At 37.2% G+C, this 26,223-nt stretch overlaps 1 pseudogene; it reads right to left on the bottom strand.

Annotated features, from left to right (window-relative positions):
* Positions 1-339: 339 nt before the first annotated feature.
* LOC114207453 (RNA-binding protein FUS pseudogene) lies at positions 340-1,607 on the bottom strand (annotated as a pseudogene).
* Positions 1,608-26,223: the final 24,616 nt, after the last annotated feature.

Raw genomic sequence — 26,223 nt, forward strand, 5'->3', positions numbered from 1 at the left:
AAATTATGGGAAGAGCCCAAATGTCCATCAACTGATGAAATGATAAAGAAGGTGTGGTGCACGTGCGCGCGCGCGCGCACACACACACACACACACACACACACACACACAGGAATATTACTCAGCCATAAAAAATGATGAAATGATAAAGAAGGTGTGGTGTTTTTGTGTGTGTACACACACACGGAATATTATTCAGACATAAAAACGAATGGAGTCGTGCCATTTGCAAAGATGTGGATGGAGTTAGAGAGTCTTATGCTAAGCAAAATAAGTCAGAGAAAGACAAATACCATATGATTTCCCTCATATGTGGAATTTAAGAAATAAAACAAATGATCATAGGGGAAAAAAAGAGAAGTTCATGTTCTCACATATAGGATTAGGACACTTGAGGTCACCAGCTCACTGCTGTCTGCCATCACCACCACCACCACTAAGGAATCCTCCCCAGCCCCCACCACCACTGCTACCACCTCCATAGCTTCCATGGCCCAAGCATCCTCACCCTTGGCTTCTATGACCATTGCCACTGCCCTGATTAAAGTCTGCTCACCAAGTATCAAATGAGGCTTTGATGGGATTCCCAGAGATTTATTTACCATCAAACCAGTCAGTAGCTGCTTTAGCAGAAAATGGGTCATCAAACAATACTGTTGCCTCTCCCTTCAGCTTGTCTCTTTCCCTGTCTGTGCAAAGATTAATGATGGGCTGTCATGTTTTCTTATTTGTCTTAATAATACCAATCAGCCACAGACTCAATTGTAATATTTTCACCCAAGCCTTGCATGAAGATGTTGTTGTTGTCTGAATTATCCTGTTTAAAATCATGATGCAATCCTTGATCTTGAGTGCAACCAAATTTATTGAAGCCAGCATGGTCACTTCTGCCCATGCTGCCTCTGCCTTCACAGTTGCCTTCACAGCCACCTCCATGATCTACGGGTTCAAAACCAGCACTGATGCAGTTGCCACTGCCCCAGCCACAGCCCCCACAGTCCTGCTGGCCTCTCCTGTAGCCACTGCCACCACCACTCTGGTCCTGATTGCCATAACCACTGCCACCACCACTCATGGAGGACTGATCTTGGCCATACTTACCTCCACCACCCCCTTCATCACCACCTCCACTGCTACTGTTGTATTGATTCTGTTGCCCATAGCCTTGAGGGAGATTATAGGAGCTTTGCTGCTGTCCATAGCTTTGCTGCTGTCCACTATAGCCAGACTGCTGGCCATAGCCCCCACTCTGGGCCTGCCCAGGGTCACTGCTCTGAGAACCCCTAGTGTAACTTCCTGAGGTGTTGCTAGGAGCTCTCTGCTGGCCATAGCCAGGATAAGAGGACCTTTGCCCATAAAATGACTGAGAACTCTGACTACTGCCATAACCACCACCCTGGGGAGCTGACCGAGCCTATGTTCTGGGTCTGTCCATAAGAACCATAGCTGCTCTAACCATAGCCTGAAGTGCCTGCTGACTGGATGTAACCACTGTAACTCTGCTGTCCATAGGGCTGATAGCTCTGCTGGGAATAGCTCTGCCTAGGCTGCATGGGGTAGGCCCCATAGTTTTGGGTTGCTTGTTGGGTATCATCATTTGAGGCCATGTCCACCCACACACAAAGAGGCTGACAAGGAACAAGATTCCAACACCACAGAGCATGGAGGCCTCAAGGAAAGAACCTGTTTTTTTTTTTAATTTAAATTAAAATTACATCTTCAGCCAGAAAAAAAAAATGAAACATTTGCTTGGTTAACTTAATTGATTTTATTTTTAAATTGATAGTTTTTCAATTACTGTATAGATAGGCACAAAAATACTTCTTAAGATTATTATATCTTCTAGTCATATATTAACTTATTCATTTCTGTACAATGCCAGCCATTAAGAATTCCTTCCTTGTAATTTCCTTCTATAAATTCATAAAATTTCCCTTTTGTGCTTTGAAGGAAAAGCCATGTTCTCTGGCACTTTACCAATCAGAATTTGTCTGCCAATCTACCTAAGCATTTTTATTGGTATCTTGCCATCTTACAAACCTCCAATTTAGTACACTTCACTGTAGAAATTACTGGCAATAGAGATTGCTAGATGATTTTGATTTAGCTCTCTTGCTGTTGAAAGGGGGGATCAACATTTCTCCTCCTTATGGTGCCTAATGTTCTTTTTTTCATTTTGGATTTATGGAAGGGGAAAACCATAATGTCAAAAACATTTAGTTTATCCAAAAACTAGACCAAAACCAATATTCTCATTCAATCAACATTCTCAGTGCAGGACTTCTGTAGTACTCAGGTGATTTAGTGTAGTAGGTAAAATGCTGAAATCTAAAAATTATGATGTTTGTAGCCAAATAATATTACCTAGCTTTATGACCTTGGACAAGTTAATCTTTCCAAACTTTCATCTATAAAACATGGAGATCAACATGTTTCTCCTCCCCCCAATTGTTATAAAAATACAGTACATATTTTAAAGTGTTTTGAAAAAAACAGAGCACTAAAAAATTCAGAGAATAGATACAGACATAGGAATAGATATATAAAGATAGTTGGGTGAAACATGTCTTGGATTCTTCCTTACCTCTAGTCTGTCTAACTGCAGGTATTCCCACTTTCAGTGTTCTGCATTTCTCCCTATGCCCAGAGTTCTATGTTACCATTTTCCTTACCCACAGAAACCAAATGTGAAGAGTGCATTCACACTGAGCTTTTAGAACATTTTAGTTTCTCTTCATGATGGTATTTGCCTGTTAATGAATTCTTAAAGGGGATTTTGAGAAAAACATATTATCTTTTATAGCATGTTTCTACTGGAACCCTACCTTCATATTGCAGTTTAGTATTTATCATTCAAATCAGATACTTGTATGAAATTTTGAAAATAGTATATCTTTCTTTGGAATCATTTGCTCAGGTTGTCTTTAGCTAGTGGACCTAGACATAGGCATAGTTCAAGTTACGTAGGTGGTTCTGATGAAATTTTCATTTCTATTTCTGAATTTTATATGGAATCATTTCATATTTCTACTGGCTTAATTCTTTTTCTCCATTCTTAATATTAAATATTATTTTTTAAAAAATTATCAGATTCCAATTTTGACTTGCCAAAATATCAAATCATATTTTGGGTACAAAATTTTATGTGCACAAAATTTTATGTGTTATTATTGATTGTTATTACTCTTTTTATTACTGATAATGATTACTCTTGATATTATTGATTGACATTATTGATATGATTGTTGATATTATTATTGATAATGACTACTTTTTTTTTTAAGATTTTATTTATTTGACAGAGAGAGACACAGTGAGAGAGGGAACACAAGCAGGGGGAGTGGGAGAGGGAGAAGCAAGCCTCCCGCTAAGCAAGGAACCCAATGAGGGGCTCGATCCCAGGACCCTGAGATCATGACCTGAGCTGAAGGCAGATGCTTAACGACTGAGCCACCCAGGCGCCCCGATAATGACTACTCTTTTTATTAGTTTGCTAGGACTGCTGTAACAAAGTACCACAGACCTGGTAGTTTAGACAATAGAAATTTATTGTCTCACAGTTCCAGAGGAAGTTCTAGAAGTCTGAAATCAATGTATTGATTAGGTTGATTCCTTCTTAGGGCTGTGAGGGAAGGATCTGTTCCAAGCCTATCTCCTTGGCTTCCAGATGGTTATCATTTGCTTTTGTTTCTTTTCATCATCTTTCTTCTTTGTGTGTCTGTGTCCAAATTTCCACTTTTTGTAGAGATATCAGTCATATTTGATTTGGGATTCACTCTACACCAGTATGACCCCATCTTAACTAATTATATTCACCATTACCCTATTTCCAAATAAGTTCACCTTTTGAGGTACTAGGGTTTAAGACTTCAACAATGAATTTTGATGGGGGACACCATTCAACCTACAACACTTTCCATCCATCTTTTATATATGGTGGAAGAGTTTTTTTCACTTATAACTTCCAGGTGAGACATTGGTTATTAACACCAGTATTACATTGTAATAACTTCTAGACCCATAACAGACCATTTTAGAATATCAAATTGATATTACTATCACCAATAGTAATTAAACCTATTTTAACATTTTATTCATATATTAACTTAATTGGGTATTGTTAAATCAATCACTCCTTATTTAGGGACATCTAGATATTTATAGGATTTTTTCCTTTTACTAGATTATTATTAGCAACTTCATTCTGAACTAGCTGTATTTGCTTACATACTACATTCACCAATCCCCAGCTCATATACATGTGCACTCCAGTGTGAGTCAAGACAGAGATTCAAAGCAATGAACTCACTTTTTAGTGTACTTCTTTGATACATAGATGCAGACCATAATCATTAGTGGCACTATATTAAGTATATATTGAACCCACTCCCATATGCCCTCCAATCAGGAGTTTGTCGTCTGACACTCACATAAAAGATTTGAAGTCAGTCTTCATTAAACCAGAAGGAGAATCCAAAGCACTTTTCTAATCACTTTGCTAAATAAATTTCAAGAATTCTTAAACAAAATGTTGAAAAAGTCCTTCCCTCTTAAATAAGACAGTGTTAAAAGTTAAAATTGACACACTATTTTGGCAAAGGAAGTGAGAGCAATTGGATGAAATAAAAAAATAAGCAATCTTATGTATGAAGGAATGTGAATTAGTAGTGGTTTTTTTTGTTTTGTTTTCATTTCACACGATTGGAAACTTTGTGTTTATCTATTGTGTATCTAATGCTGCCATCTAGTGAACATATGAAACTTTGAGAATATAGTTTCTTCTAGGTATTGTAGTGCTTATTAAATAAGATTTTACACAAAAATATGTCTTAAAAAGATTCTCATATGTATTTTGTCTTGAAGATTAAAGTTAAAAGAAGAATTCTGAGTCTAAAAGATAAATAGCATAACTGTCTTCAGTTTGGGGAAAATAAATTTTTTAAGATTTATTTATTTATTGGGGCACCTGGGTGGCTCAGTCGTTAAGCGTCTGCCTTCAGCTCGGGTCATGATCCCAGGGTCCTGGGATCGAGTCCCACATCGGGCTTCCCGCTCAGTGGGAAGCCTGTTTCTCCCTCTCCCACTCCCCCTGCTTGTGTTCCCTCTCTCACTGTGTCTCTCTCTGTCAAATAAATAAATAAAATCTTTAAAAAAAAAGATTTATTTATTTATTTGAGAGAGAGAGAGAAGGTGAGTGTGTGCTGGGGGAAGAGGCAGAAGGAGAGGGAGAGAGAATCTTAAGCTGACTCCAGGGCTTAGCATGGAAGTCAGTGAGAGCCTTGATCCCAGGACCCTGAGATCGTGACCTGAGCCAAAATCAAGAATTGGATGCTTAACTAACTGAGCCACCCAGGGTCCCCAGGAAAGTAACTTTTATAAGGTGATATTATTTTTTAAGTCTAGCTGCTAGCTATTAAATAATTGGGATTATAATAATAATAATAATTGAATGACTGAGGCCTTATATGCCATATGTAAAATATAAGTATTAAAAACATATGTTTTGAAGCATATGTTTGACTTTATTATAGAACTAGCTAACTCTTATTTTAGACTATAAAAAGCATAGTGCACTTGTTAATAGTTATATGTGACTGCTGTTTATATAATTGTTGCACTTAATTTTATACAGGCAGAGCTTGGCTATATTTGCTTTAGTGCATTACATTTATAATACATTGGATCAACAGCAACTGAAATTCAATGTAGTATGCAATCAAACAACATTCTTGTTACTAAATTCATCTTAGTTTTACTTAGTACTTCTCATTGGATAATGTATGTTCTGTAAAGCTATAGTATTATATAATGGAAAAATCATGGCCAAATTATAGACAGGATGTTATGGGTTTAAATCCTGGGTATCCTAGTTGCAAAATTCTGAATTAACTGCACCTTAAATTCCCTGTACCTAAAACCATGGAAACTCAAAAGGTCCCCAAAGAATTGAACCAGAGTACCCTGGCATATATAATAATATTTCTCCTTGGTTCATTAATTGTATTTAAAAAAATAATTTCAATTCTCCAGCTAAATATTGCTTATCTGTATTTATTATATAGGTAGCAGAGTCTATGAAACATAAGATAGGTGCACAAAAATGCTTTCTTAAATGTTATATGCAAAGACATTTAACTATATAACGTCTAAAACATTAGAGCAGTTTTGGAAACACTACAACTGTTAGAAAATTCCAAGCCATTGTAGCCAATGTACTGATACATTTTTTTCCTAAGATTTTATTTATTTATTTCTCAGAGAGAGAGAGAGCACAAGCAGGAGGAGCAGCAGGCAGAGGGAGAAGCAGGCTTCCTGCAGAGCAAGGAGCCTGATGCAAGACTCAATTTCAGGGCTCTGAGATCACGTCCTGAGCTGAAGGCAGATGCTTAACCGACTGAGCCACCCAAGCGTCCTTTTCTTTTTTTTTTTTTTGATTTTATTTATTTATTTGCCAGAGAGAGAGATAGAGAGTGTGAAAGCACAAAGAGGGAGAGAGGCAGGCAGAGGGAGAAGCAGACTCCCTACTGAGCAAGGGGCTCGATGCAGGACTCCATCCCAGAACCCTGGAATCATGACCCGAGTGGAAGGCAGACATTTGACTGAGCCACCCAAGCATCCCAAAGTACTGATACATTTTTAACAATTGATGTTTTGGGGGAAAAGAGCCTTGATTTGTAGTACTTCAGGATTTTTGTGCTAAAATACCACTGTGGTAATTCAAGTTATCAACATTTTATCAGCTGGCTTGCAAAATTCCAGAACATTTAACAATTGACCCTTGTACGTCAGTACAAACCAGCTCCAGCACAACACTGCTTCCACTTGGATATCTTTCTGTCATTTTAATCTTCATTAGTATCATATGCAGTTCTGAGTCCCAGAATCAAGACACTATAATTCTTGGGGTGACTGGTATATTGGCACTCAACATTGATTCCTTTATCTTCTTATAATGAAAATGGTTAGGAAAACTACCTTGCTGCTAAAGTTTAGGATGTTATTATCTTTGGCTCATCAAATATATTTGCATGAGATTAGAAAACAAAATATTTTTTTTCTCTACAGCCATGTTATCAGAGGTACCGGTATTAGGTTACCAGCATCCTGGTTATCCAGAGACAGGTGGGACTGGGGACTTTTGTTATCTTGGTATGTATTATAGTGAGCATATAGTGGTTTCAGAACCCACAACAGTTTCAGTGTCTTCATGGCTGTGCAGGATTCCTTGTTCTAATGGTTTCCTTATCATGGCAGCTTCTTGATTGCGGCACTGTCTTTGTGGAATGTGGCAGGAAGCTTCTGACTCTAGAAGCTCCCTATTTATCTGGGCACTCTAACCAGAAAAATTTTTTAAGTCTCTTTAAAATGTTATACTTACTCATATTTTTATACTTTTGCTTAAGTTTTCATAATTTCACATTCTTCTTCAGTTACTGCCCTATTCATCTGGTCCCCATTACAACTAAGATTTTTAAAACTACACCCAACTTTTCTTTGCTTACTCAACTCTCATATGCATTCATTAATTCATTTTATTTTGCCTTCTACTCTGACCACTCCACCAAAATTTATTTTTCTAAAGTCATCAATGATCTTTGTGTTACAAAATCTAAAGGATATTTTCTAGACCTTTAAGGAAAATGTGGTCTAAAGATGAAGCCAAGGGTATGACTGTAAAATCCTTTGTTAAGATGTCAATAAGTTCTAAGGTTGGGTTTCAGTATATAGTTCAGACTGATAAAAAGCCTTCTAAAGAGTTTAAAGGTGTGCCTCTTAGATCTTCTCAAACAATAGTGTTTTCAGCATTTTCAAGATGTGACCATTATCTATTTCAATAGAAATCCAAAGTACAGAGTGCTTATCTTAAAGAGATTTGTGAGCATGGCATTAGTTTAATCAAGTGAACCCCAATCAGATGTAAGGTATATTCACGAAGTATTAAAGAGAAGTATATTCACAGAAACACTTCCAATTTGAATGGAAATGGCCAGAGACAAGTAGAAAATGTAAAAAGTCCTTTTGACCACCCAATTCTACGGATGGGAAACATACTGAAAAACAAAACAAACAAAAAGAAAAACAAACAAACGGCAAACATGTACTACCTTTCATGAAGAAGGAAGGGTGATTCGGAGAGGCACAGGAAATTATTGCTGGGCAGGAGTAGGATGGAGTCCTAATCAAGGAACTTCAAATATCTTACTGGCTAGATTTTAGAATTGCTATGGTTATTGTGCCTCTAATTTCCCCCTTTGTGAACAGGACCATCTAAAACACTTATACTATGACTGTCCTACTATTGTATGGTGAGGGTGGGAGAGACAGATAACTTGTTCCTTTCATTCCCAAGTCTTTAGATGGAGAGGAAATGTACTTGAGGTTCTATACTTAGTAAAATACATGAGGAGCTTCATCTGTAAAAAAACTTAGTTTGAATGATGACATTGTGAACTTTGAACCGATTCTGTAATGGCATGAGGCTTTTGGGTGCCTTACTGACACCAGCTAGACCCCAAGACCTGATCTTTACTGCCCACCTGCTTGTACTCATCAACCTTTGTCCCACATTTTCCCTTAAGCTCTTCTTTCCAGTTAATCTCTTAACTCAGGGAAATGGGAAGTGAAACTGCCCCTCAAGTGATAACAACTGCCCTGACAAGACCTCCGTCCTGCCCAGAGCACCCAGAACAGTTGAACTTAAACTCTGAGTTGTGCCCACACAGATGGACCATGGAGTGACCTCTAGAATGACTATCAACTGCCTTTACCTCATTATAACACTAAAATTTTTGCCTAAGGAGGAGCAGAAGCCTCATTTACATAACATACAATGTGTGTATAGGCATATATCCTTAAGACACATGTGTGACCTTATGCCAGCCTCTACGTATGATGACACAGCTTCCTTATCTAAATATTCATCCTAACCCTAAATAAAAAGAATCCATTCACCCTTGCTTGGGGAGTCACACCTTTGGAAGCCATTCCCTGTGATCTCCTTATTTGCCACAAATGAAGTTTTCTTTGTGTGACAGCTCAACCTGGTGCAGTTTCTGACTTGCCAAGGAGTGAACTCATGTTTCAGTTACATTAGGAAAGGATGACTATATTTTACACACAAGAGGGACAAATATTTTTTTCCAGAAAAGGTTGGTACTGATACTTTTAAAATATATCAACAAATTATTTGATACTCTTTTCTTCAAGATGTACAACCTAATCCCCCACTCCTTGATGTGTTCTGGACTTAGTAAATCACTTCTAATGAATGGAATAAAATAGAATGATGGTAGATGGCTTCAGAGACTAAGTAATGAAAGGCATTATAATTGCCTTTTTGCTCTCTTTCTTTAATTATTAGCTCTGAGGGAAGTTAACTTCCATGTTTTCAGAAGATGCTCACATGGGAAGTGTCTTAGTCATTTCAGGATGCCATAACAAAAATGCTATAGACTGGGAAGCTTAATCAATATATACATTTACTTCTCACAGTTTTGGAAGCTGGAAAGTCCAAGATCTGGCTAATTTGCTTCTAAGTGAGAGCTGTTTCCCTGATTATATCTTCATATGGCAGAGAGAGAATAGGGGATTGGGGGTGAGTGCTCACATTCTTTCCTGTCTCTTATTATAAGAGCACTAATCAATCCTGTCATGAGGGTTGCACCCTCATGACCCAATTACCACCCAAAGTCCCCATCTCTAAATACCATCATATTGGGGATTAGAACTTCAACATATGAATTTTAGGGGATACAAACATGCAGTCCATAGCAGAGAGGAACTGAGGCCTCCTGCTAACAATCCCCAAGGTATTGAGGCATCCTGACAACAGCCATGTGAGTGAGTGAGCCATCTTAGAAGTGAATCCTCTAGTCCCAATCAAGTCTGCAGCCCTGACTGAGAGCTTAATTGAAACCTCATGAAAGACTATGAATCTGAATGACCTAGCTAAACTGCTCTTGGTTTTTGACCATCAGCAACTGTGTGAGATAATAATTTTTACTTCTTTTAAGCTGTTAAATTTTAGGTAACTTTGGTAGCAGTAGATTACTATGATAAATATTTTGCTTTAAGCATAATTAGTTGATCTTGTTTCCTTGAAATACTCAATTGGTTTCTAGAAATAATACTCATAGTTTTCTCTTTCCTCCCTGGCTACTTATTTTCAGATTAATTTACCATCCTATTACTAATTTATAAATATTTAAATTTGAGTTCATCTGGGCTCCACTGGTTCTTCTTCTTTTTTAAATGTTTCTGTCTACATTCAAACCCTAGGTGGTCTCCTATAGACTCATGGCTTTAAACAGAATCTATGTGAAGATTACTCCTAAATTTATATATCAGCCCACACCTCTTCCCTGAACTCCAGACCCATGTATCTTTTTTATATTCCCACTTGGGTATCTCAGAGAATGGAGATTAATTTTAACAACTAGTGCTGTGCTTCCTAAATCTTTCTTCCTCCATTTTCTCCTGCCTCAGGAAATGGTATCACTCTCCACCCAATTGCCCAAGCCATAAACAAGGTTGTTTTTGGCACTATTCCCATTTTCCAAATTTATTTTAGAACCAAATTCTACAGATCCTATCTTCAGAATATACCTTGAATACATTTATTTGTCACACTCCCTGCTATCCCACTCTAATTCAAGCCACTCATCTCTTATCTCAGCTCCTACAATATTTCTCTGTCTAGTCTCTTTCACTACAGGATATTTTCTACACATGAGCCAGAGTGATCACATTGTTTTAAACATAACCAAAATATCATTATCATACTTAATAAATAAATGCTAGTCATTTAATATATTCAAGTATCCAGTGTTCAAACATTAATTCCATGATATCACCAAATATTCAGCCTATATCTAAATTTCCCTGATTATTTCACTTTTATTATACCTTATGCACATCAAGATACAAATAAGGCCCATGCACTGTGATTAATTGATCTCTCTTACAATGTATTTTTTTATTTATAGGTTTTATACTTATAGGTATCCATTTGTTTGAATTTAGTTTCTGTAATAACATAAGTTTGTATTATAGAGTGTTTAATAATCTGGATTTTGCTAGGTTCTGATACTTATTCAACTCTTAAAACTGTGCTTTTTGCCTTTTAGTATGCCTTGCAATTTTTGGTTGAAAGGTGGATATGATGTACTGACTAAAAGGAACTACAGTAAACAGACCTTTAGTGATGTAGTGGTAAGGTGTAGTAGGAAGGAAAATATTCTATAGCCCTATGATTAGCTGTCAGTCTTTTGGTGAGCTTGTGTCCCTGTGCCCCTGGACTGTGAACTTCATCAGTGTTTCTCCATTCGTTCCCCTTACATGGAAGGATGGCTAAAGGGAGCTGGAGGTGGGTTATTTCCTTTTCCCCATCTGGAAGGCTGGAACCAGTTGGGATTAAATATTTCCCTTCTTCCAGGTAGGTTAGGTTCTGATAAAACCCCAGCAGTTTAGGCTCTGGTAAACAGGTTCTTAGGACAGGCTTTGTTAGAAGAACAGAATACTCTAGTATACTTAAAAATGGTCCCTTTCCCCATCTCCTGCCAGAAACAGGAGGCAAGATTTCCCATGATATTCCCTGTGAGGACTAGATAGAGCTCCTGGAGGTAAAACTCACAAAAGTGTGGGAGGTTCCCTAGAATTTGTTCCCCCTGGAATTTTTTGGAACCTCAAACTTGAGCCTCCAGTAATTATTCACTTACAGTTTGGTTTCTTCAGCACTTGTTCACTTGGTGGTTTCTGCTCAAGTCTCTTATTCTGGTAACCAGTGACTCCCTGTATTTTCCTGTCCATCTCTCCAACCATGGAAGCAGTGATTTGTTCTGTGTCCACACCTCTCTTATGGATCCAAGAAAAGTTTTTGGTTTTTCACTCTGTTCAGCTTTTACTTGTTAGTAGGACAGAGTGGTGATTTCTAAACTCCTTACTTGCTGGACTGGAAACCAGAAGTCAATTTGACATATTTAAAATTGAAGTTTTGAGGAATAAAGGTGTATGAACAGTGCAGACTTTTCATGACACTTTTAGACCATGTAATTGTGTGCAGTTGAAGTTCATACGATCAAATTCAAAAGTACGAAATTCAGGAAACCTTGTTCACAAAGTATGTTATTTGTTAGGAAGAACAAATTAGACTTCTGGGTTTACTAGTTACATGCATGTACCTTGCTCATAATTATTAATTAAACTTTGGTGTAACTATTTTTTTAATATTTTATTTATTTATTTGACAGAGAGAGAGAGACATCGAGAGAGGGAACACAAGCAGGGGCAGAGAGAGAGGGAGAAGCAGGCTTCCTGCTGAGCAGGGAGCCCGATGTAGGGCTCAATCCCAGGACCCTGGGGTCATGACCTGACCCAAAGGCAGATGCTTAACCGACTGAGCCACCCAGGCACCCCTGGTGTAACTATTTTTTATAATAAATTCTTATGTTGACATGAGGCTAGTGCCTAATCTAACTGAAATTAAAATTAATCCATTTTTCCCTTTTGCAATTTTTAGTCACAATCTGTATGCTAGTGATGTTGATTGAATGAAATTTGTGATAGCTATTAAAATAATTTTAAAACATTCAGCTTCTAGCATTGCATTTATTGATTATTATCATTAAAAGTTCCAGAAGACTGTATTACCACTCTGCAGATGAAAATGTCACTATGATATAAGATATCAGTATGGTACTTTTCCCCCCTTTAGTCCTGAATAAAATGTTTGAAACATTGAGATACATATTGACAGTCAAGGGCAAAGTAGAACACTATTCAAATGTTATAAATTGAGATGAGCAGTTACACAATGAGATATTCTAATTTTGCCTTTTTATTTTATTTATCTCTCAGTGGGCAGCAATTTATCTGAATTTTGGCTCTTTTTAAATTCATCTTAGAACATACTTACAGGTGTTGATATTTTCTCTTTTAATCACAGTCTCTGAGCTCTGCTGACACATGAAAAGTAAAAATGGAAAGAAAATCTTAAAACTTAAATTGAACCAAATTAGAACATTAATATATGGGTCAATATCTTTCTAACATGGGAAAACTTTGTATTTTCAACTTTGAAAACTACTTAGAAATAACTACTTTTGTTTTCTAGTTTTCTGCAACTACATTTATTTAAAATACTTGAACCAACATTTTTAAATTAATATTTATTTTTTATTGAAGTATAGTTGACACAAAATATTACATTAGTCTCTGGTGTATAGCATAGTGATTAGACAACTCTATGCATTATGCTATGCTCACCACAAGTGTAGCTACCATCTGTCACCATACAACACTATTACAATACAATTGACTCTATTCTTTATGCTATAACTTTCATCTCCCTGACTTATTCATTCCATAACCATAAGTTCATACTTCTCACTCCTCTTCACCCATTTTACCCATCCCTTACCCCCATCCTACAAACACCAATTTGTTTTCTATATTTATGGGTCCGTTTCTCTTTTTTGCTCATTTGTTTTTTATTTTACCTTTAAAGATTTGTTTATTTATTTATTTGTCAGAAAGAGAGCACAGATGGGGGAGAGGCAAGCAGAGGGAGAAGCAGGCACCCTGCTGAGCAAAGAGCCTGATGCAGGACTAGATCCCAGGACCATGGGATCATGACCTGAGCCACAGGCAGATGCTTAACCGACATGAGCCACCCAGGAGTCCCTATTTTGCTTTTTAGATTCCAAATATAAATGAAATCATTTGTGGACACACATTTTTTTAGGGCTAAGTAATAGTACTCTGTGTGTGTGTGTGTGTGTGTGTGTGTGTGTATCCACACATTTTTCAAGATATATCTTCTCAGACAAGGAAAACAAACCAGAACTGACATTTATAGCACCAAACATAAAGGACATGCATGTATATGTATGGCTTGGCCAAGACCACTGGCTGATGATGGTGGTTAATGTTCATACTATATAGGAAAGACCCAAATACAGAAAGATGAATTCACAAAAAAGAGTTATGCTATACATAAAATCAAGTAATATTTAAAACGTGAAGAAAGTGGCATTTACACACAAACCCTGGGCTAATATCTCTAGGACTATTTCCTGCCTAGAGGAAACTGCAGGCCCAAGCATTTCAGACCTCAATGAAAGAAAAATCTCTGAGAACTCTTGTTGGTTTGAGAATAGAGGTATGAGTTTCTCAGTAGGATGAGCTACTATGTTTAAGGAAATGTTTCTATCTGATGGGGTTGAAGCTACAAGTTAATAAACATATTGGTTAGATTTTGTCATCTGTAAATATATACAGCCAGTCACTCTAAAATGCTTATACAATTGTACATGGTTTATAAAATTGCAGTGAATAAGTGTAAGTTGCTGTGATATTATGACCTGTTAATTATAATTAATAATAGTTTCCTGAAGAAAATAGGAACTAAATAATCTGGTAAGATGGACTGACTTCCAAGAATAACATCTTAAGAATTGGTACCAAATAGCATAATTGGGAATCTGAAATGAAATATATTCATATATTAATGAATACAGTATTAATAATGAACAGTATTAAATACAATTAAAATTAAATAACTATAATATTTTTTAGTAGAATAACACAATAAGGCAATCATTGCATTAGGAGACATGATCACTGTTCACAATATTGAAGTTATTGATGAGTGCAGTAGGAATAATCAGTCATAATAATATAGTTGAATTTCCTATAGATAATGTATGAACAGAAATACCTTGCAAGGGCTTGCACAAAGGGTGTGTAATCCAGAGAATAAGTTAGATTATAATTCATGTGTTGTATAACAAACTAAATGAAACTGAGTTTTATATATTAATTTGCTTACTAAACAGTAAATATTATTAGTAATGCAACATAATGGATGCTATGATGTTTAAAAATGTATATTTTTTTAATGATTTAAACATTTTTAATTCCAGTATAAATAACATCCAGTGTTATATTAATTTAAGATATATAGTGATTCTAGGAAGCCTGGGTAGCTCAGTCAGTTAAGCGTCTGCCTTTAGCTCACATCATGATCCCAGGTCCTAGGATCGAGTCCCACATTGACTCCTTGCTCAGCGGGGAGACTGCTTCTCCCTCTGCCTACTGCTCCCCCTGCTTGTGTTTCTCTCTCTCTCTCTTTCTGACAAATAAATAAAATCTTTAAAAAATATATAGTGATTCAACAATTCTATACATTACCCAGTGTTCATTAAGATAAATGTATTCTTAATCTGCATCAAGTATTTTACCCATACCCTCACCTGCCACCCCTCTGCTAAACAATTGTTCACTATAGTGTCTATTTTTTCCTTTGTTCATTTGTTTTGTTTCTTGAGTTCCACATATGACTGAAATCATATTTGTTTTTCTCTGATTGGCTTATTTTAATTAGCATCATACTTTCTAGATCCATTCATGTTGCTGCAAATGGGACTATTTCATTCTTTTTATGGCTCAATAATATTTTACTGCATGTATATAGCACTTCATTTTTATTCACTCACCTAACAATGTACACTTGGGCTGATTACATAATTTGTCCATTGTAAATTAGGCTGCAGTAAACATAAATTGTGCACATATCCTTTTAAATTAATGTTTTTGTATTCTTTGGGTAAATACCCAGCAGTGCTATTACTGGATATATTATTATATATATATATATTACCATATTGGTAATTCTATTTTTAATTTTTTGAGGAACCTCCATACTGTCTCCCACAGTAGCTGTATCTGTTTGCATTCCCACCAACAATGTGCAAGGGTTCCTTTTTTTCTCCATAACCTTGCCAACACCTCTTTTCTTTTCAATTTTAGCCATTTTGACTGGTGTGAGGTGATATCTCTGTGGTTTCGATTTTCATCTCCCTGATGATGAGTGATGTTGAACATCTTCTCCTTTGTCTGTTGGCCAGCTGTATCTTTTCCTTGAAGAAATGTCTGTTCATGTATTCTGCCCATTTTTAATTGGATTATTGGAGGGGGTTGGAGTTGAGTGGTATAAGTTATTTATATATTTCAGATACTAAATATTTATTAGATGTCATTTTCAAATATTTCTTCCATTCAGTAGTTTATACAGGTTATTTTTCTCAAACTATTGGACTTTTGTTTGTTGGAAGATTTTTGATTACAGATTCAATTTTATTGTTCATAATTGGTTTGTTCAAATTTTTATTTCTTTGTGATTCAGTTTTGGGAGGCCATATGCATCCAGAAATTTATCCAATTTTTCTAGGTTGTCCAGTTTATTGGCATATAATTTATCATAATATTCTCTTACAATCCTTTGCATTTCTGTGGGTTTATTTGCCTCCATTCTCTCTTCACCCTTTCTCTCTCAATGAGTCTGGCTAAAGTTTTATCAATTTTTGTGATATTTTCAGGGACCCAGCTCCTGATTTCACTGATTTTTTTTCTATTGTTTTTTTTTGTTTTGTTTTGTTTTAGATTCAATTTCCTTTATTTCTGCTGTAATTATTATTTCCCTCCTTCTGCTTGCTTCAGCCTTCATTTGTTGTTCTTTTTCTAACTCCTTTAGGTGTAAAGTTGGGTTGTTTATTCGAGGTGTTTGTTTGTTTTGCTTCTTTTGGTATTGCTATAGTGATATATATGTCCCTGTTGAAACTGCTTTTGCTGCATCCCAAAAGTTCTGGACTCATGTGTTTTCATTTTTATTTGTTTTTATGGTTGACCCATTAATTTCTGGTTGACCCATTAATTGATTTGATTTTCTGGTTGATCCATTTCTTCTTTGATTTTCTGGTTGACCCATTAATTGTGTAGTAGCATGTTGTTTAATGTCCATGTGTTTGTGGTCTTTCTAAGAAAATGAAATCTTGACATTTGCAATAACATGGATGGAGCCAGAGTGTAGTGTGTGTGTGTATATATATATATATATATCTTCTTTATCCATTCCACTCTCACTATTATTGTATAACATAGTACTGGTAGTCTTAGCCTCAGCAATCAGGCAACAAAAAGAAATAAAAGGCATTCAAATCAGCAAGAAAGAAGTCAAACTTCACCATTTGCAGACAACATGATACTCTATGTCAAAACCTGAAAGACTCCACCAAAAAATTGCTAGAATTAATACATGAATTCAGTCCTCTACTATTATTGTATTGCTACTAGTTCCTTTTTTATTTTTAAAGATTTTTTGTTTATTTGACAGAGACAGAGACAGCGAGAGAGGGAACACAAGCAGGGGGAGTGGGAGAGGGAGAAGCAGGCTTCCCGCTGAGCAGGGAGTTCCGATGCGGGGCTCGATTCCAGGACCCTGGGATCATGACCCAAGCAGAAGGCAGACGCTTAACGACTGAGAAACCCAGGTTCCCCCTAGTTCCTTTTTTTGTTATTAAATGTTTTATGTGTTTGCATGGTCCCACGTTGGGTGCCTATACATTTACAATTGTTATATCTTGGTGGATTGTTCCCTTTATGATTATACAGCATACTTCTTTGTCTTCTATTACAGCTGTGGAGAGTGGATGGACCCAGAGAAACAATCTGGGGGTTTCAGAGGGGAGGAGGATGGGGGGCAGTGGGTAACAGGGTGATGGGTATTGAGGAGGGCACGTGCTGTGATGAACACTGGGTGTTATACTCAACTAATGAATCATTGAACACTGCATCAAGGACTAATTATGCACTATACAGTGACTGACTGAACATAAAAAAAAGAGAGAGGAGAAGGAAAGATGGCAGAGGAGTAGGGGACCCTATTTCAACTGGTCCCCGGAATTGAGCTGGATATCTACCAGACCACTCTGAGCACCCACAAAACCAGCCTGAAATATAAGATCTGGATCTCTACAAACAGAATATCGCAGGCGGTTGGTTTTGAGGTACAAATCAGGGAGCCCTGATTCTGCGGGTAGATTTGGGAGTATAAACGGCAGCGGGAGGGTGCCTGGCCGTGGGGATCCTACACCGCCGGTGAGTGACAGCCTCCCGCGCTTGAGACGGGGCACAGACTCCCAGACCGGTAGCAGCAGGGAAAGGACTTTAGGACAGCCCCCGGGGTGGAAACCCTCAGGGGCGGGGTCATGTGTGCAAACTGGGAGCGGCTGGCGGTTTTAGAAGCACAAAGGACAGAGCCATGCTCCGAACTGGAGGCAGGGCTGGGGGCACTGCAGAGGGATGCACAACCCAGGATGCTGCAGTTTACAGCAGCATGGACAGAAACGGAGAGAGTGTGGCCTGGAGAGCTCACTGAAAAACAGACTGCGGTCTCTCTGCTCTGAGGCAGAGGGTTGGAAACAGTCTCTTCTGCTCTAACTTGTGGAAGAGACTTGGAAAGCCAACGGGGAAAGCTGCCAGAGAACAAAAGCCCCCAAAACTGATTCCCACTGAGCCCAAACCCCCACCACAGGGGGGCAGGGCAACTCCGCCCAAACAGTGTTGCCTGAGTAACGACACAGCATGCCCCTCTCCTAGAAGACAGGCTGGGAAAACAAGAGGCCAGCAACCCTAAGGTCCCCAAAAAACAGGTGCATCTTGCTTGGGTTTTGGTCAATAACTTGGACTCTATACATTCCCTAAAACACCCATCAACAGAATGACTAGGAGGAGGAACCCCCAAAATAGAAAAGACTCAGAGATCATGACTTATGCTCTAGATTTACAAATGGATGCAGATATAACCAAGATGTCAGAGATGGAATTCAGGCTAGCAATTGTGAAGACTGGCTAGAATGGAGAAATCAATTAATGGCAACTTAGAGTCTCGAAGGGCAGAAATGAAAACTGAATTGGCAGAATTTAAAAAAGCTATCAATGAGATCCAATCCAATCTAAATAATCTAACAGCTAGGGTAACTGAGGCAGAAGAATGAATAAGTGACCTGGAAGACAATATAATAGATAAAAAGGGAAAAGAGGAGGCCAGGGAAAAACAACTCGGTATCCATGAAAATAGAATCAGAGAAATAAGTGACACCATGGAGCGTTCCAATGTCAGAATAATTGGAATCCCGGAGGGAGTGGAGAGAGAGGACTAAAAGATGTATTTGAGCAAATTGTAGCTGAGAACTTCCCCAATCTGGGGAATGAAACAAACATTAGCATTCTAGAGGCAGAGAGGGCCCCTCCCAAGATTGAGGAAAACAGGGCAACACCCCGGCATGTAATAGTAAAACTTGCAAACCTTAGAACAAAGGAAACCATCTTAAGAGCAGTTAGGGGGAAGAGATTCCTTACCTACAGAGGGAGGAACATCAGAATAACGTCAGACCTATCCACAGAGACCTGGCAAGCCAGAAAGGCCTGGCAAGACATATTCAGGGTACTAAACGAGAAGAACATGCAGCCAAGAATACTTTATCCAGCAAGGCTTTCATTTAGAATGGATGGAGAGATGCAGAGCTTCCACGACCAGCAGAAACTGAAAGAATATGTGACCACTAAGCCGGCCCTGCAAGAAATATGAAGGGGGGTTCTATAAAAGGAGAAAGACCCCAAGAGTCATATACAACAGAAAGTTACAGGGACAATCTATAAAAACTACATCTTCACAGGCAACATGATGACAATTAATTCATATCTTTCAAAATCACTCTCAACATGAGTGGCCTAAACGTTTCCATAAAACGGCACAGGGTTGCAGATTGCATAAAAAGACAAGACCCATCCATATGCTGCCTACAAGAGATTCATTTTGAACCTAAAGATACATCCAGACTGAAAGTGAAGGGATGGAGATCCATCTTCCATGCCAGCGGACCTCAAAAGAAAGCTGGGGTAGCAATTCTTATATCAGACAAATTAGACATTAAACTAAAGTCTGTAATTAGAGACACAGAAGGACACTATATCATTCTTAGAGGGTCTATCCAACAAGAAGATCTAACAATTGTAAATATCTATGCCCCCAACATGGGAGCAGCCATCTACATAAACCAACTGTTCACCAAAATAAAAAGTCATATTGATAACAATACGTTAATTGTAGGAGACCTCAATACTTCACTCTCAGCAATGGACAGATCATCTAAGCAGAAAATCAACAAGGAAACAAGAGCTTTGAATGATACACTGGACCAGATGGACCTCATAGATATTTACAGAACATTCCACCCTAAGACAACAGAATACTCATTCTTCTCGAGCCCACATGGAACATTCTCCAGAATAGACCACACACTGGGTCACAAATCAGGTCTCACCCGATACCAAAAGACTGAGATTATTCCCTGCATATTCTCAGACCACAATGCTTTAAAACTAGAACTCAATCACAAGAAAAAAATTGGTAGAATTCAAACACTTGGAAGCTAAAGACCACTCTGCTCAAGAATGTTTGGGTCAACCAGGAAATCAAAGAAGAACTTAAACAATTCATGGAAATAATGAAAATGAAAACACATTGGTCTAAAACCTATGGGATACTGCAAAGGCTGTCCTAAGGGGGAAATACATAGCCATCCAAGCCTCACTCAAAAAAATAGAAAAACCCCGAATTCATCAACTAACCCTACACCTTAAAGAACTAGAGAAAAAGCAACAAACGATGCCTAAGCCATGCATTAGAAGAGAAATAACTAAATTAGAGCAGAAAACAATGAATTAGAAACCAGAAACACATTAGATCAGATCAACGAAACTAGAGGTTGGTTCTTTGAAAGAATTAATAAGATTGATAAACCACTGGCCAGACTTATCCAAAAGAAAAGAGAAAGGACCCAAATTAAATAAAATTATGAATGAAAGGGGAGAGATCACGACTAACACCAAGGAAATAGAAACAGTTATTAGAAATTATTATCAACAACTATATGCCAATAAACTGAGCAATCTAGATGAAATGGAGGCCTTCCTGGAAACCTATAAGCTGCCAAGATTGAAACAGGAAGAAATTGACAACCTGAATAGGCCAATAACCAGTAACGAGATTGAAGCAGTGATCCAAAACCTCCCAAAAAATAAGAGTCCAGGGCCTGATGGATTCCCTGGGGAATTCTACTAAACATTCAAAGAAGAAATAATACCTATTCTCCTGAAGCTGTTTCAAAAAATAGAAACAGAAGGAAAACTTCCAAACTCATTCTATGAGGCCAAGCATTACCTTAATCCCCAAACCAGGCAAAGACCCCATCCAAAAAGGAGAATTTCAGACTGATATCCCTGATGAATATGGATTCCACAATCCTCAACAAAATCCTACCTAATAGGATCCAACAATACATTAAAAGGTTCATCCACCATGACCAAGTGGGATTTGTCCCCAGGATGCAAGGGTGGTTCAACATATGCAAATCAATCAATGTGATAGAACACATTAATAAGAGGAGGGAGAAGAACTATATGATCCTCTCAATTGATGCAGAAAAAGCATTTGACAAAATACAGCATCCTTTCCTGATTAAAACTCTGAAGAGTATAGGGATAGAGGGAACATTCCTCAAGTTCATAAAATCCATCTATGAAAAACCCACAGCGAATATCATTCTCAATGGGGAAAAGCTGAGAGCCTTTCCCTTAAGATCAGGAACACATCAAGAATGCCCACTCTTGCCACTATTGTTCAACATAGTGCTAGAAGTCCTAGCAACAGCAATCAGACAACAAAAAGATATTAAAGTATTCAAATTGTCAAAGAAGAAGTCAAACTCTCTCTTTTCGCAGATGACTTGATACTTTATGTGGAAAACCCAAACGACTCCACCCCAAAATTACTAGAACTCATACAGCAATTCAGTAATGTGGCAGGATACAAAATCAATGCACAGAAATCAGTTGCTTTCTTATACACTAACAATGCAACTCTAGAAAGAGAAATTAGAGGAATGATTCCATTTACAATAGTACCAAAAACCATAAGATACCTCGGAATAAACCTAACTGAAGTGGTAAATGATCTATACTCTAGGAACTACAGAACACTCATGAAAGAAATTGAAAATGACACAAAAAGATGGAAAAATATTCCATGCTCATGGATCGGAAGAATAAACATTGTTAAAATGTCTATGCTACTCAGAGCAATCTATACCTTCAATGCCATCCTGATCAAAATTCCAATTACATTTTTCAAAGTGCTGGAACAAACAATCCTAAAATTTGTATGGAATCAGGAAAGACCCCGAATCTCCAAGGAAATGTTGAAAAAGAAAAACAAAGCAGGGGGCATCACGTTGCCCGATTTCAAGCTATATTACAAAGCTGTGATCACTAAGACAGCATGGTACAGGCACAAATACAGACATAGAGACCAATGGAACAGAATAGAGAGCCCAGATATGGACCCTCAACTCTATGGTCAAATAATCTTTGACAAAGCAGGAAAAAACATGCAATGGAAAAAAGACAGTCTTTTCCATAAATGGTGCTGGGAAAATTGGACAGCCACATGCAGAAGAATGAAACTCGACCATTCTCTAACACCATTCACAAAAATAAACTCAAAGTGGATGAAAGACCTCAATGGGAGACAGGAATCCATCAAAATCCTAGAGGAGAACATAGGCAGTAACCTCTTTGATATTGTCCACAGCAACTTCTTTCAAGAGACATCTCTAAAAGCTAGTGAAACAAAAGCAAAAATGAACTTTTGGGACTTCATCAAGATAAAAAGTTTGTGCACAGCAAAGGAAACAGTCAACAAAACAATGAGGCAATGCATAGAATGGGAAAAGATATTTGCAAATGACACTATAGACAAAGTGCTGATATCCAAGATCTATAAAGAACTTCTCAAATTCAACACCCAAAAAACCGTCAAGTCAAAAAATGGACAGAAGACATGAACAGACACTTCTCTAAAGAAGACATACAAATGGCTAAGAGACACATGAAAAAATGCTCATCTTCATTAGCCATCAGGGAAATTCCAATCAAAACCACACTAAGATATCATCTTACACCCATTAGAATGGCAAAAATTGACAAGGCGAGAAACAGCAAATGTTGGAGAGGTTGTGGAGAAAGGGGAACCCTCTTACACTGTTGGTGGGAATGCAAGTTGGTACAGCCACTCTGGAAAACAGTGTGGAGGTTTCTCAAAAAATTAAAAATAGAGCTACCCTATGACTCAGCAATTGCACTCCTGGGTATTTACCCGAAAGACACAGATGTAGTGAAGAGAAGGGCCATATGCACCCCAATGTTCATAGCAGCTATGTCCACAATAGCTAAACTGTGGAAAGAGCCAAGATGCCCTTCAACTGATGTATGGATAAAGAAGATGTGGTCCATATATACAATGGGATATGACTCAGCCATCAGAAAGGATGAATACACAACTTTCGCATCAACATGGATGGGACTGGAGGAGATTATGCTAAGTGAAATAAGTCAAGCAGAGAAAGTCAATTATATGGTTTCCTTTATTTGTGGAACATAAGGAATAGAATGGAGGACATTAGTATATGGAAGGGAAAAATGAAGGTGGGGGAAATCAGAGGGGGAGAGGAACCATGAAAGACTATGTACTCTGAGAAAGAAACTGAGGGTTTTAGATGGGAGGATGGTGGAGAAATGGGTTAGCCTGGTGATGGGTATTAAGGAGGGCACGTACTTCATGGAGCACTGTGTGTTATATGAAAACAATGAATCAAGGATCACTACATCAAAAACTGATGATGTATGGTGACTAACATAATAAAATTAAAAAAAAAACTAATAATATATTGTATGGTGACTAACATAATAAAATAAAATAAAATTAAAAAAAAGATTTTATTTATTTATTTATTTATTTATTTATTTATTTATTTATTTATTATTTCTAACGGGAAGGGAGCAGAGGGAAAGGGAAAAAGAATCTCAAGTAGACTCCATGCTAATCTTGAAGCCTGATACAGGGCTCAATCTCATGGCCTTGGGATCATGAGCTGATCTGAAATTAAGAGTCAGCCATTTGATTAACTGAGCCACCCAGGTACCCTGCTTTTTTAGTTTCTGTATCATTTATTTTTTCTTTAGTGTTTAATATTTCCTTTCATCTGCTTGTTTTTTTTATTGTTCTTTTTCTAGCTCCTTTAGGTGTAAAGTTTAATTGTTTCCTTGAGATTGTTCTTGCTTAAGATAGGCTTGTATTGCTATAAACTTGTCTCATAAAATCATTTTTGCTGCATAGCAAAGGTTTTTAACATTTGTTTTTTTATTTTTGTTTGTTTCCATGTACTCTTTGATTTATTCTTTGATTTAGGGAATGACCCAATCATTGTTTAGTAGCATGTTATTTAAAATCGATGGATTTGTGGTCTTTCCAGATTTTTTCTTGTAGTTGATTTCAAGTTTCATAGTGTCATGGTCAGAAAAGATGCATGGTATGACTTTGATCTTTTTGAGTTTGTTTTGGCTTGTTTTGTGGCCCAATATGTGATCTATCCTGGAAAATGATCCATGTTCACTTGAAGAGAATGGGTATTCTGCTTTTCTAAGATAGAATGTTTTGAATATATCTTAAATCCATGTGTTCCTGTCTATCATTGAAAGCCACTCTTTCCTTGTTGATTTTTCTCTTTTGATGATGTGTCCATCAATGTATGTGGGGTGTTAAAGTCCCCTACTACTATTGTATTATTGCTAATTCCTTTATTTTTCTTTAGATTTTATTTATTTATTTGAGAGAGAGAGAGCACAGAGGGAGAGTGAGAGGGAGAAACAGACTCCCTGCTGAGCAGAAAGCCCAACCTGGGGCTTGATTCCAGGACCCCAAGATCATGACCTGAGCTGAAGGCAGATGCTTAACTGACTGAAACACCCAGGCACCTCCTTTATGTTTGTTATTAACTGTTTTATGTATTTGGGTGCTCCCATGATGGGTTCATATTTATTTACAATTATTATATCGTCTTGTTAGATTGTTCCCTTTATTATTATATATTGTCCTTTGTCTCTTTCTGCAGACTTAGTTGTAAAGTCCGTTTTTTCTGCTGTATTTAGACTTTGGCTTACTTTTGACATCTATTTGCATGATAAATGTTCCTCCATCCCCTCACTTTCAATCTGTAGGTGTTGTCAGGTCTGAAATGAGTTTCTCATGGCATTATATATTTGGGTCTTGCTTTTTATTCACTGTGTCATACTCCGTCTTTTGATTGGAGCATTTAGTCCATTTACATTCAAAGTAATTATTGATAGATGTGTGTTTATTGCCAATTTGTTACTCGTTTCGTGGCTGCTTTTTGTAATTTTTCCCTGATCATTTTTTGGCTTTCTCTTTCATGCTTTGCTCTTTTTCTTTAGTGAAATACTTGGGGCCTTTATTCTTTATTTTTTGCATATCTATTACTGTTTTTTGATTTGTGGTTACCATTTGGCTTATATATAACATCTTATGCATATAGTAGTCTATGTTAAGCTGATGGTTGCTTATTTTGAACTTATTTACTCCTTTAGCCTTCATATTTCATGTATTAGATACCATCTTTTACATTCCTTTATTTTGTTCTTCCTATTTTTTCTTATTCTTATAGTTTTGTTTTCCACTCACAGAGTCCCTTTTAACATTTCTTGTTAGGACTGGTTTAGTAGTCACATATTCTTTTAACTTTTGTCTGGGAAACTATTTATGTCTCCTTTTCTGAATGAATGATAGCTTTCCTGGGTAAAGTATTCTTGGCTGCAGATTTTTCCCTCTCAGTACTTTGAATACATCATGTCACTCCCTTCTGGTCTGCAAAGCTTCTGCTGAGAAATCAGCTGATAGCCCTATGGAGTTTTCTTTGTATGTAACTGTCTTCTTTTCTTTTGAAACCTTTAAAATTCTTTATAACTACTTTTTTGACATTTTAATTACTATGTGTCTTCATGTGAACCTTCTTGGGTTGAATTTGTTGGGGAATCTCTGTGCCTCCTATATGTGTATATCTGTTTCACTTCCCAGATTCAGGATGTTTTCAGTTATTATTTCTTCACATATATTTTCTGTCCCCCCTTTTCTTTCTCTTCTTCTGTAATTCCTATAATTTGAATTTTAGTACATTTTATGGAGTCACTGAGTTCTCTAAGTCTATTATCATTATGCTCTATTTGTCTCTTACATGCTTAGCTTGATTGTTTTCCATTACTCTAGCCTCCATTTCACTGATAAATTCCTGTGCTTCCTATAACCTACTATTTATTCCATGTATTTTTATTTTTAATTTTCTTTATTGAATTCTTCATCTCTGATATGTTCTACTTATCTCTTTTTCAAGGGTCTCACTGATATCACTCACCCTTTTCTGAAGTCCAGTGAGTATCTTTATGATTATTACCTTAAATTCTGTGTCAGGCATA

Source organism: Eumetopias jubatus, unplaced genomic scaffold (genome assembly GCF_037043125.1).
Source record: "Eumetopias jubatus isolate StellerSeaLion01/CBP00866 unplaced genomic scaffold, mEumJub1_p1.0 scaffold_11, whole genome shotgun sequence".
Classification (NCBI taxonomy): Eukaryota; Metazoa; Chordata; class Mammalia; order Carnivora; family Otariidae; genus Eumetopias; species Eumetopias jubatus.